Here is a 12675-nt window from a genome sequence, read left to right as displayed (position 1 = left end):
CTGAAGCGAGCACGACGCTAGGATATAATTTTATTGACTTTTAGAGAGAGAGGAAGGGGGAGAGAGAGAAACATTGATTGGGTACCTCCTGTACATAGACTACCCAGGGATCAAACCCAAAACCTAGCTATGTAACCTGACCAGTGAAAGGGCGAGGGCTATGCCCTCCATCTTCCCCGAATCCTCCATTTTTGGGCAGCAGCCCTTAGCCATGTGCTCGGCAAGGAGATTCTTCCCAGAAGTCCAAGCCTCTGCTCTTTAAACTAACCAATGACAATCAAGGGAAGCGCGCGCCATAGACACAACCACATCCTGTGTAACAAGACCCCGACTTGTACCTGGCCAATCAGCAGGGCCCACAGTCCTCTCTCCTCCCCTTACTCCAAGCCCCCATAAAACCCCTCTTCCCACAGGGCTCTGTCTCTCTGCCCACCCTGCCGCTGCGTCAGCGAGTGTGGTCGGGGAACCCGAGCTAGCTCGAATAAAGACTCTTTCTGCTTTTGCATCGGACTCGGCTGGCTCCCTGGTGGTCTATTGGGGATCCTGAAATCTGGGCTTAACAACCAGGAATCAAACCTGCATCCTTTCAGTGTACGGGATGACACTCCAACCAACTGAGCCAGGGTGGGATTAATGCTCTTTTAAAAGAGATGATAGAGTGACCTCTTTCCCTTTCTGCCATGTGAGGACTCAGTAAGAAGATGGCCATCTACAAAATAGGAAACAGGCCCTTACCAGGTACCTGCTGGCACCCTGACCTTGGACTTCCCACCCTCCAGAACTATGAGAAACAAATATTTGTTACACATGAGATACTCAGTCTATGGCATTCTATTATAATAGCCAGGGTAGAATAAAATAGCCACTGTTCTCACTATGTTTTTAGAAAATATAGCTATGTCTCATAAATGATAAACACATTAACATGTAATGAGCTTTTACTGTTACTGTTAGTGAATAAATAAATTAATTATAATAAACTTTATTGTAATATATTACATTTGTTTGCCCTCCTAAATCAGCAGATTGAGATGCATGCCAAATACATTTGCTGGAAATATCTGTCCATCTCTAGCACCTGAAACAATGCCTAGCATTTAGTAAAACCTCAAGATATATTTTCTAATAGAGTCATTGAAAGCAGAGAAACCCTGTAATAGAGTCAGTATTGTGCTTGGATAACAAAACTTACTTCTAAGAAACAATAAAGTTTTAGGCAGCAATTATATGGTTGGGGAAAAGAAAAGTTCAGTCGAATCCAAACCACAGGTATTTAACAAAGAAAGAGTTGATACTTTGGCCTAAAGAAGAATAGCCTGATTTGAAAATGTTAAACCTGAATATAATTCTAGTCTAAATGAAAATTGATAAATTATGGAAATAAACCTGAAAAAAAAATAAGACAAACTTAATAAGAACAAATAAAAGTGACAAGAGAAGAAGAATGAAAAAACTATGATCTTAGCTTTGAGATCAAGAGATTAGGGGAAATTGAGAGGCCTTTGAAGAGACTGTTAATGAAATGGAATTTTTGAACTGGAACCCAGATTCTTTGTCCGCTGGAGTCTAAGAATGAATCCACGGACAGAGGGTAGTATAGCAAAGGTGGAGATTTATTGAAGAACAAGTACAGACTCCCACGTGGGGAGAGGGAAAGAGTCCCACAGAATGGTCTCCCTGGTGGAGAGGGGGAAAGGGTCCCACAGACTTCCTGTTTCCTTGGTTTAAAAGGCTGCAGTGCCTGTGCCCTGATATCCCTCTAATTGGTCAATATTCCCTTTTGAATTGGTTACTATAGTAACTCCTGAGGCCCTCCTCCCTCATTGTCCTCCTATTCCCTCTGGGCTTTTTTCCTCCTTTATTTTGTAAATATAGACCTTTTTTGGCTATTTTCAGTTGTCTTACGGAAATGTATCTGTTGCTGCTCCCTTGTTTTATGTAAATGTTACTGTGCCAGGCTTCCTTGTGTCATGGAGATGTACCTTCTCCCAGTCTGTAGTCCTGTGTTTTTACATGGACCCCAATTCTAAAAATTCCCTAAGCCTGCCTATATTCCCCTAAAATTCCTGTTTCATAAAGAAAGCCTAAAAGTCTTTAAGGAGAGTTTTAATGAAGAGACTTGAGGAGGCTGATGGTGAGATATTAAAGGAAAGCAAGGGAAATGTTATTAGTACCAGCAGGAAAGGGCACCTTGTAATGTGGAGGTGGAAAGTTTGGCAACACTATTTCTGCAATAAGGTGAAAAAGGGAAATCAACTCAGTGATCTAGCCAAGGAGAATCCCCAGCAGAACATTGAAAGTGACATCTGGCTTCCTGTTACTATCTCTGATTAAAGTACAAGAGAGATGAACTAAGTAATGAACTGTTAAATATAGAGACCGGGAGCTTCTGAGTTCAAAAATAAAACTGTTTCTCATTCTCAGCTACTCAATATGACAATCAATCTTCAAATTAAGAAATGGTTTCAGAGCAAAGATCAAATCCAGAATTGGACTATAAAATTCTCTAATACATCAGAAATCTCTAAGGCAATACCTTATAGAAATTCCAGTCATATAAAAACCCTTCAATATGTCTCACAGATTTTCTCAATTTAATAATGAGATTTTAAGACTTCTGCCCTGAACCTAGCTGGAGAACCTGACTAGAGAACCTGGCTAGGCTGCTGATCAACTGAACGCTGTCTCCGTCCACACCTTTGGGAACCCCTGGACCTACTGGGGCAGGACCCCAACACTACTTCATAGCTGTACTTTTGTTACTGTTATGAATCATAATGTAAATGTCTGATATGCAGGATGTATATTCATTGTCATAAATTGAGCATAATTAAAGCATAGCGATTAATCACAAAAACAATATGTAATTATATATGTGTTTTCCGATGGTCTTAGGTGACCCGTGTGAAAGGGTTGTTCGACCCCCAAAAGGGTCACGACCCACAGGTTGAGAACCGCTGGTATAGAGGGAAGAAGAAAAAAGAGAAAGAATGAAGGAAGTAAAAAAGGTGAGAAAGATAAAAGAAAGGGACATACATATTATAGGAGGAAAAAGACATTGGAGGAGAAATACTCAAGAAGGAAATGGAAATGGAAAAAAAGAAATAAGATAGAAACCCTAGCTGGTTTGGCTCAATGGATAGTGTGGACTGAAGGGTCCTGTGTTTGATTCTAGTCAAGGACATGTATGCCAGTTGCAGTCTCGATCCCCAGCCCTGGTGGGGCAAGTGAGGGAGGCAACTAATTGATGTCTCTCTCTCTCTCTGTCTCTTAAAATCAATGGGAAAATATCCTCAAATGAGGATTAACCAAAAAAAGAAGAAAAAAAAAAAAGAAAGAAAGAAAGGGGGAGAAACCAAGATGGCAGCATAGGTAAACATGGGAGTTTGCTGCCTCGAAAAACCACTTCAAAAATACAACTAAAAGACGGAACGGACATCATCCAGAACCACAGGAAGGCTGGCTGAGTGGAAGTTCTACAACTAGGAGGAAAGAGTAAAACATATCGAGACTCAGAGGAGGCGCAGTGCTGAAGTAAAATACTAAGGTGCTGAGGTGCATGCGGAGCGGGCTGGCGGCTAAGGGCGTGGTTGTTGTTTTCAATCGGGAGGGAATCTCAGGCTCTGAGCTCCAGCTCCAAGCGAGTCTCTAGGGACCCAGACTCATACGGGAGAAGTGGGACTGCATGGCATCGCTCAGAACCCTAGGGCAGCTTTCTCTTCGGGGGCTTGCAGCGATTACTGGGATACTGAGAAGCAGAGCCTCTGAGGGCAAGACTGAGAGCAGCCATAATTGCTAACCCCGCCCTGTTGATCCTGTGGGCCCCGCCCCGCCCAAGCCCTGCAGGAAGGCTTTTGCTGGATAGCCTCAGGCAAAGGCTAGATTAGCACCTCCCTAGAGATCCAGGAGCCAGGAAGCCCAGAGGTCAGAGTGGGACCATCCAGTTTGCAACTCTGTGGAACTATAAAAGACACACTCAGGGGGAAGACTCAGTGAGCACCAAAGCCCCATTGAAGCATGTCGAGCCCCAGAGGGGTGTCTCCAGCACAGAAGTTCTCCCACTGCAGACACAGCTGATTCTCACAGCCAATTGGCCTGGAGGTCAATTCCTCACATGATAACTACATCAATCAAGGCTTAATTACAACATTACTGTGCACAAATTCCACAAGGGGGTGCACCAAGAGTGTCTACCTCAGGTAATTGGGACACTTAGCACAGAAAGGAACTCTATCGACACAGCAAAGCATAAAAAATGCCGAGACAAAGAAACAGGACACAAACGACAGAATTGGAGGAAAGCAAACTGCTGGATATAGAGTTCAAAACCACACTTTTAAGGTCTTTAAAGAACTGTCTAGAAGCCGCCGATAAACTTAATAAGGCCCTCGAAAAGACTGGTGAGACCATCGATAAATGTAGTGAGATCTTCAAGAAGACTGGTGAGACTGCTGATAAATGTAGTGAGATCCTCAAGAAATCTAATGAGACCCTCGATGTTGTGATAAAGGAACAACTAGAAATTAAGCATACCCTGATTGAAATAAAGAACATTATACAGACTCACAACAACAGACCAGAGGAGCGCAAGAATCAAGTCAAAGATTTGAAATACGTAGAAACAAAAAACACCCAACCAGAAAAGCAAAATGAAAAAGGAATCCAAAAATATGAAGATAGTGTAAGGAGCCTCTGGGACAGCTTCAAGCGTACCAACATCCGAATTATGGGGGTGCCAGAAGAAGAGAGAGAGCAAGATATTGAAAACCTATTTGAAGAAATAATGACAGAAAACTTCCCCTACCTGGTCAAAGAAATAGACTTACAAGTCCAGGAAGCTCAGAGAACCCCAAACAAAAGGAATCCAAAGAGGACCACACCAAGACACATCATAATTAAAATGCCAAGAGCAAAAGACAAAGAGAGAATCCTAAAAGCAGCAAGAGAAAGAAAATCAGTTACCTACAAGGGAATACCCATATGACTGTCAGCTGATTTCTCAACAGAAACTTTGCAGGCCAGAAGGAAGTGGCAAGAAATATTCAAAGTGATGAATACCAAGAACCTACAACCAAGATTACTTTATCCAGCAAAGCTATCATTCAGAACTGAAGGTCAGATAAAGAGCTTCACAGATAAGGAAAAGCTAAATGAGTTCATCACCACCAAACCAGGATTATATGAAATGCTGAAAGGTATCCTTTAAGAAGAGGAAGAAGAAGAAAAAGGTAAAGATACAAATTATGAACAACAAATACACATCTATTAACAAGTGAATCTAAAAATCAAGGGAATAAATAATCTGGTGAACAGTAAAAAAAAAAAAAAAAAAAAAAAAAGAATACTGCCCTGAGCGGTTTGGCTCAGTGGATAGAGCATCAGCCTGCGGACTGAGGGGTCCCAGGTTCGATTCCGGGCATGGGCATGTACCTTGGTTGTGGGCACATCCCCAGTGGGGGGGTGCAGGAGGCAGCTGATCAATGTTTCTCTCTCATGGATGTTTGTAACTCTCTATCCCTCTCCCTTCCTCTCTGTAAAAAATGAATAAAATATATTTAAAAAAAAAGAATACTAATACTCTTATTTATTATATAGCAATTTCACAGGGAGTGTAAGATATAGAAGAGAGTTGTAAATGTGACTTTCTCATTGTTGTTGAAATCCTTGTGAAACGGGATTTTTAGGGGGGTATAGGCAGATTTAGGGAATTTTTAGAATTGGGGTCCATGGAAAAAATCATAGGGCTACAGATTGGGAGAAGGTACATCTCTATGACACAAGGAAGCCAGGTGCAGGGAGCAGCAACCATTGCATTTACATAAGACAAGGAACTGGAAGTAGCTAAAAAGGTCTATATTTACAAAATAAAGAAGAGGGAAGAAAGCCCAGAAAGAAAAGGACAATGAGGGAGGAGGGCATCCCATGTCCCATGTGGTGTTTGACCTTTGAGTTCAGGAGTTGCTGTAGTGGCCAATCAGAGGGCATATCTGGACACAGGGACTTGCAGCCCTTATATACTGCGGAAGAAGGGATGGGGTGGGACTCTTTCCTTCTCCCCACATGGGAATCTGTACTTCTTCTTCAATAAATCTCCACCTTTGCTATACTACCCTCTGTCCATGGATTCATTCTTCGACTCCGGTGGATAAAGAATCCGGGTTCCAGTCCAAAGATTCCATTTCACCTGAAAAAAGAATGACTATATTTCGCATATATATTGTGTGGCTAAAGAGCAGAGCATGTATTTTCCAAAGGTGAACACAACAATAGTTTCCATCCCATTTATTTTTGCCATTTATCTACTTCCATTAGGTAATGAGATCCATGCTGTCACTCCTTGAACTTGGGTGGGAAATAATTATTACTCAACAGAATATGATTCACATAACATCTGATGCTGGGTTATAAAGATGCCATGCTCTTCTCACTTGGTCTCTTGAGATATTTATCCTCGGAACTCAGATGCTATTCTATGCAGAAGCTCAAGCAAAGACTGTGGGGATAGGGACCAAGGCCCCAAGTCCACAATCTTCACTGGCTTCCTATTCCAGTTACATGAGTAAGTCATCCTGGTAGTAGATATTCCAGTCCCTAGTCAACCCACATAATCCCCAGCTGATGCCACATGGAGCAAAAACAAGCCATCTTCTGCTATGCAAACTTGCAGACTAATGAACAAAAGAAATATGTTTGCTGTCCTAAGCCACTAAGTTTTGGCAAGATGTATTAGGCAGCAATGGATAATTTAAACAGAAATGAACATTACAAATCTTTTGTGAAACCAGATGAGATCTAAATCTATTAAAAATTAAATAAAAGCATTACCTTTGATTAGCAGTACCCCCCTAGAATCAGCAACTTCTCTGTTCACTTAGCATGCTTTAAAATGAGTAACCAGTAGATATTTTTGTATGCTTTTTATTTTAGGATATCTATAGAAAAAGTATCTCCAGCAATTGCTGTGGGCAGAGAGGAATTATGGATGGAGACCTCCGTTTTTGTGGTGATAATGAGTTCTTAAGGTATAATTGGAAAAACAATCAGCATTGATTTTTTTGTTCAAGTTACACTGGAGTAATTGATCTATGTGACTTTAGGAGAAATAGAATTTACATGTACTTGAGTCCCTATAAGAAAGATTGTTGTCAAGGCTTTGAGGTCCTACACCTGGGAAGGAACAGCAGGTTGGGACAAGAATTATGGTGATGGATATAGCTAGAATCATTAGAATCTATTCCACCTGTCTACATCAAATAAATATATATAACACTTTCAGAATCTTTTCCATCTTAGGAGAGGTTTAAAGATAAATGATATAGCTTTGGTAATAAAGCAGGCATCATTTGTATCTCCAAGCAAAAAAGAAAAAAAATATTATGACTTTTTGAGTCTGGTCAGTCAGAAACCCTTATTTGGATTCATTCTAACAATGCACAATCATGTATTTAAAGTAAAATACAACATGTTATTAGACATTGTATTAAATTTTCTTGAAAGTAAATGGAAAGACCTGGAGGAAATAAAATGAATTCCTCATTAGAGAACCGTAGTGCTGAAAGTTATCATTTTTACATTCCAGATACAACTGTATCAGTCAACTGTATTAAGTCAGTATCCCAATTGTTTTAAAATGTTTATAATTTTGTGCATTAAATGTTGTGCTCTTACAATGCATAAAATGGCAAAATTTAGCAGAGCTTTAAAGAAAATGTCATTTTTAATCATTCAACAAACACCTTCAAATGTTTTCAATCATTGAACCAACAAAAAATATGAGATTCTCTGCTAAGTTAATAAAATGAACACAGTCCCTATCTTCATTAGATCTTACATTATAATAGTCACATATTGATAAAATATTCACAGAAAGCAAAATGATCACAAAAGAGCAAAATTATAAGTATAATAACAGTTTGAGGAAACATACACAGCAGCTCTTAAGGAGTCAATGTTACCAAATTGAAGGGGTCTGTTTGCCTGTATGCTTCAAAGCTCAGGGGTCTGCAGCAAAAAAAGTAAGAGTTTATTTTTAGGAAGTGCCCTATCCCCAGAGAGAGGTGAGCTAATGCTCAAAGACCTGGCTCCCCAATGGCTTGTAGGGGATGGTTAATATAGGGGGGGAATCATTAATCATGCTCACTAAGGGGGTTAAGGTTGTGTTTAGGGTCCTGGTCTCTAATGACTGGTCAGTGCTAGGGTAGGGGGTGATATTCATTGCAGCTGGTCCTGACATCAGCTATGGCTTCACTTTGTCTGGTTTTGTCACTTTCTGGGCCTGGAGTTGAAATGCAACTGAGGCCTAGATGTTATCTCTAAGTTTAATGGAAACTCTGTTTCTGGGGTCAACAGACTTGGGGCTATGTTCCTAAGATTATTTGATGCTGACCAGAACTTCATTGTCCTGCAGGCTTAATGATTAAGGGAGTAGTCCTGCAAGAGATAAGGAGGCAGGTGAGTCAGGGTGCTGGATGAGGCCAGTCTGAATCCAAAAAAAGAAAGGAGAAAAGTTCATATTAAAGAAATGAAGTTTCTACGCAATTACATCAAGGAAAAGATGGAAAAGAAACAACCTGCGATAGGAAAGAAGAGCAGGCATTTGAGGCAAGCAAGGTGTAGCAGATAGAAGTGGCAGAGATTAGTAAACACATCTAGAGAGCCCTGCCTGACCAAGTCCTGAGGCAAGAGGGAGCATTGCGTGTCCTAGGATCAGAAAGAAGCCCATTGTGGCTGAAGTGCAAAGAGCAGGCAGAATATGGTGTGAGCAGGAAAGGGGTCAGTCCAAAGGGCTCATGGTACTGAAAGATTATCATTTTTCCAAATCCAAATGGCAAAGGGAAGTGATGGAAAGGTGTAGGTGTAATAGAGTGAAAGCTCATTCTGCTTGCCATAGGACAGCCAATAAATTGAGTGACAAGGAGTTGGAGCAAAAAAAGCTACTTTATCTGGAAAGCCAGTAAGTTGAGAAGATGGCTGACTAGCAGCCTAAAAACCATCTTGAGAAATTACTGAACTCAGCCTTCTTTTATGTCATGGGAAGGGGGAGGGAGGGCTTTGAGGTCAGGAGGTGATTCAAGACCATAGACATCTGGATGGCAGCAAGGATTCAAGGGAGAACTGGATAGAACATTTTATTGGGAATGAATTTAATAGTTTATTCACTCAATCAAATATGTTCATGAAATAATAAATTGTTTCACAGCCTTATATCTCCATTTTGCAAGCACTCTAATAATTTATACCCAGCTAATGAGTGCTCACTGTACTATTCTACATATTTAGTTACTATGCACATGTCTCTTTCTCCAATTAAACTGAAAACATCTGTTCTGGTTTCCTAAGTAAAGAATACATACCAAACATGTATTTTTATAAATCTCAGCAACTAGTATAATATCTTATGATAGTATACTGTACATATACTGTGTTCTCCTTTTTCTCTGTTTCATCATTAAGGCCTCTCTATTTATTTGGTTCAGCCTACAGTCTCTTTTTCTGTTGCTCTTTATTCCCTTGTTACATTTTATTTTCTTCAAAGGACTTTTAACTACCTCAAATTGTATTCATTTATTGTATTGCACTTATATAGTGTCATCCTTATAGGATTATAAACTCATCTCCCCCATAGACTGTTATCTCCATGAAAGCAGGACATTTTTGTTTTTTGGTTTTTTTTTACCAGCATATCCTCAATATTTATTAAATATTTATTGAATAAATAAATGAATACAGTACTTTCTCAATAGTTAATTCATGAATAAATGATAATGCATATTTATATTCATGTGTGCTTGGGTGCATTAAACCTGAAAAAAATCACTAAGTGAAAATATTTCAAGTATATCTGAAAATATATTCTCACTTTTACCATTTGATATGGAATTTTTGGACTGGAACCTGGATTCTTTATCTGCCAGAATTGAAGAATGAATCCATGGACAGAAGGTGGTATAGCAAAGGTGAACATTTATTGAAGAACAAGTACAGACTCCCACGTGGGGAGAGAGAAAGAGTCTCACAGAATGGAATCCCACATGGGGTGGGGGTAAGGGTCCCCCTGAGTTCCTTTTCCTTATGGCTTAAAAGGCTGTAGATCCTGGTGCCTTGATATCCCCTCTGATTGATCACTATTCCCCTAGAGTGATCGGCAAACTCATTAGTCAACAGAGCCAAATATCAACAGTACAACTACTGAAATTTCTTTTGAGAGCCAAATTTTTTAAACTTAAACTATATAGGTAGGTACATTGTTATTAACTTACTTAGGGTACTCCTAAGCTGGCCTTTGCTAAAAACGTTCTCAGTCTGATTGAGGTATGTTCACTGATGTCCACCCCTTCCAACTCTCCCATCCACACTCATGTTGTATACTTGTTTCGTCTGTCTCCTTTCCGAAAACCGACTTCTGCGCATGGACCACAAAGTTTCAATTGCACTGTATGTGCACGCCCGCACGTGGTATTTTGTGGAAGAGCCACACTCAAGGGGCCAAAGAGCCGCATGTGGCTCACAAGCCACAGTTTGCCAACCACTGCCCTAGACTGGTTACTATAGTAACTCCTAGGCTCAAAGGTTGAACTTCACATGGGACATGTGAAGTTCTCCCTCCCCCCCCCACCTCACCCTTATCCTTCCTTATTGTTTTCCTATTCCCTTTAGGCTTTCTCCATCTCCTTCTCCTTCTGGATGAAGGGCTTCCTTCTCTTTATTTTGTAAATATAAACCTTTTTCTGTTCCCAGCTCCTTTATTCTATGGAAATGTACTTGTTTCAGCTTTTCAGCTTCCCTATTCTATGGAAATTTACCTTCTGCTGCTCTGCTGCCCTGTGCTTCCTGCATGGTCCCCTTAATTTCTAAAATTTTCTAAAACCTGTCTTTTTCACCCCCAAAAAATTCCTGTTTCACACTCACCACCAAATGACCATTCTTCAGGAATGAAATTTAAAGAAAAAGATGAGTTAACTGTCAAAGATGTCCTGGGTAACAAAAGTATGCTCATAATTCCTTCAAGAATAACTAAAAAAAAGATTTATAACAGTAAACATTTCCACGGACAACAAATTATAAAATCCTTCATCTATAAAAGTCTTTCTCAATCCTTGAGATAAAAGTATGTTTCATTCTCTTCTGATTTGCAATTGACCATATCTCTTCGTGTATCCTTTTTGGCAAAAGTTTCTACTTTTTAAAATTATATCTATTGATTATGTTTTACTGTCCCTAAATTATTATATACTCCTTATGTAAGGAATTTGAGATATTTGAGTATACCTGCTGTCCCCCAGCATAGTTATTTACTATTAATAAGACACTCAAAAATACTTGTGCAATTATAAATGAGTAGATGTTGAGTTGATGTTCCAGAAAATGAAGTATTGACTTATTTGTTCTTGATATATATATATATATATATATATATATATATATATATATATATATATATTTGTGTGTGTGTGTGTGTAGAAAGGAACTTTGCAAAGCATAATTCATCATATTGAATTTTGTTTTAAAATCTGTTCTTTCTCCAATGATTTTATTCTTTCTTGCATGTTTATTTTCAAGTTTGTTTGTTTTCATAGATAATAACTACCAGAAGACTAAAAATGTGAAAATAGTTTATGTTTTTTTCTAAAATTCCTTGGTGTTCACACTAACATGCACTATTATACTTTGTGCTAATATCACTCAATAAACAGCAAATCAACCAATTTTGCCCTTAAGAAAACATCTGTCCTTAAGCAACTCTGCTACCTTAGCTATTTTTTTTGCATATAAAAATAAGAAAATCATTGAGAATTATTTTTACAGTTTGAACAGATGCAATTTTGATGTGTTAACACTCATAGATACTGTTGACAGTTTTGTCTGCCCAGTACTCTTGCTTCTCATAGCAACAGCATCTCCTTCTGTTTGGAAATTATTTTTCCCTGTCTGTTCCAGTCCTAGTTTTCTGACCTAATGTTTGGATAGTTATGAGCCAATTTGAGCTTAACAATTGGAATATTTCTAAATGAAGCTGGGGATTGGTCTATTTCTACCCATGGATCAAATTTCAGCCAGCCTAGAGATGCCAGGCTGAGTGACAAAGCTGAAACACAAAGGAAAATAGAAATAAGAGATCAAGAAAGAATCCTGAAGGCACATATATTCCTGGTTTCTACTTCCTCAAGACCAGCCACTCTTTGTTCTTGTAATGGTTTGGTAAAGTGACTCATAAATTACTTTATTAATTAAGTGAGTTACCTTCAATTGTATTTCTATTGTTGCAATCAAAGTAGTATTAAATCAGATCTTGGATATTTGCCTTGTATATTTTGGCATTAGCTTTGGGAAATATAATCAAAGCTATGAACTGATCATTTGATTAATTTGCCTATTGAGAGTGCATTTTTCAAACCGAGTATAAATAGCCATTATACATGACTGCACAGTGAGAATTTGAGGTATTTTCATGTTTATGTCCACTTGGCATAAAAGTCATAAAAACCAAAAAAGGGACAGTTTCATGTAGGACATTAAAGGTAGTAACGGTATAATTAAAAATCAAAAATTATAGTATTTTTCTGGAAATATTATATAGGCACATTCTAATAGTGGTGCAAATTCAGAAAAGCATTAGTTTGTACTCATGAACTATATACATGCATTTCTCATTTGGTTTAAATGTCATGGTGTTTA

This window comes from Myotis myotis, unplaced genomic scaffold (genome assembly GCF_014108235.1).
Source record: "Myotis myotis isolate mMyoMyo1 unplaced genomic scaffold, mMyoMyo1.p scaffold_m19_p_7, whole genome shotgun sequence".
In the NCBI taxonomy this organism is placed as follows: domain Eukaryota; kingdom Metazoa; phylum Chordata; class Mammalia; order Chiroptera; family Vespertilionidae; genus Myotis; species Myotis myotis.
The sequence above is the reverse complement of the archived record's forward strand: the minus strand, read 5'-3'. Positions refer to the sequence as shown.